The sequence below is a fragment of the Olea europaea genome, unplaced genomic scaffold (assembly GCF_002742605.1).
Source record: "Olea europaea var. sylvestris unplaced genomic scaffold, O_europaea_v1 scaffold4677, whole genome shotgun sequence".
In the NCBI taxonomy this organism is placed as follows: Eukaryota; Viridiplantae; Streptophyta; class Magnoliopsida; order Lamiales; family Oleaceae; genus Olea; species Olea europaea.
In genome coordinates, this window is record NW_019262989.1 from 18,331 (window position 1) to 19,977 (window position 1,647).

Here is a 1,647-nt window from a genome sequence, read left to right on the forward strand (position 1 = left end):
GGTCCTGTATTTTCAAATTGCTATCCAAATTTTTCTATCAATGTTAATGATGGAGCCATTTTAAATGCTCTAAATCTTCATATTCAAACTAAAAACCTTGATTTAGATGATCGCTCAAATGCTTGTGCTGTAATATATAGAATATATTAAAAGCTTATGAATATTCAACTCAATATTTGTGCTCTTTGTTCATCACCAAAAAACGAAGTCTTCTAGTAGAAGTCAATCCTATTCATTCCAATATTATGATTCCTAAGAGAATGCCATGGAATCTTCAATCTAGAGGATTCGAATGGAATTTTTAGAATGCTCAAAATCCTATTCCTGCTCCTATTCAAACTTCTCCTAATCAAATTATTACTTTTCCTGATAAAAATGTAAAGATGATTTTTAAAGGATCATCTTCATCTTCTTCAACATTTCAAAGATCTTATTCTGCTAGAGCTGAAGACAGATCTAAAGAAACTACTTTTCAATATGTTAGATTTTCAACATCTTCATTTATAGGTGTTGATTTTAATCCAAACATCATGAAACCTCAATATAACAAAGATGATAAAGAAGAAGAGTCAGAACTACCTGACTCGCCTACTTTGTCTGGCATTTTACCTCATCTTTAAGAAACACTTGATTAACAGTGCAACGTTATTTCTTCTACTGATATAAGAAAATAGTTTAAAAGTGATCAGTTTACTAAAGTAAAAAAATTTTGAAAAAGTTTTTATTGAAATATAAAGGAACAAAATGTGGGTAAGCTTTTCTCCTTCACACACTTGCTATTCCTCCAAGCTAAACTTAACATAAAAGATGTTTTTTAGAGAAAATAAGAGTAAATTCGAATTTGAGGAGAAGTGTAGTGAAAAGGTGACTTTCATTTTCTTATAACCTTCCTTTTCAATGAAAAACTAAAACGGAGAGTTATATTGTCATTAATCTTGTTAAATTGGGTCTTTAACTAAGAATATAAAGAGTTTTAAGCCCATAAAAAAAATATCCTTATAAAAAGTTTTATAAAACATTTACATAATGAAAAACAAAGGAGAATGAATTGTTCATATGATTTGTAACCTACTCTATGAATGCTCACTAATAAAACAATTATTCCGTCCAATTAACTTAATATAATTGTTTTTAATCTACAAAATGATGAGTTTTTAACTCAAAAATAATTTTTATAAAAATATCTTCATGGTGATATGAACCTGTGTTACGTATGTGAAATACTATGCAGATGAATATTATGGCAATCTGGTTATTCATTAAATCTTTGTAATCAAACTTACTTACACTTAATGTCTTAAATTATTGGGTTTTTAAATAACTTATAGCTTGGATTTTCATAACCTTAAATAAGCCAAGTTTTCATAGCTCGTTTCGTAAATAGGCTACATCAACCAACTTAAGAATATAAAATTTGGAACCTTACAATAACTATGGAAGTCAACATTATATGAAGGTGTTGGTGGACTGGTTGAGACCATAAAGGATCAATATGAAAACTTTCAACATTGTGAAGGATCAATGATAAGGCTAAAGATGTTTGTAAGTACAATCATCGCAAGGCCAAAAATCAGCTTTTCAAACTATCATGAGTAGCCAAAACAACAAAATCAAGCTAATGACTATGAATAAATGCTTATTGGGATG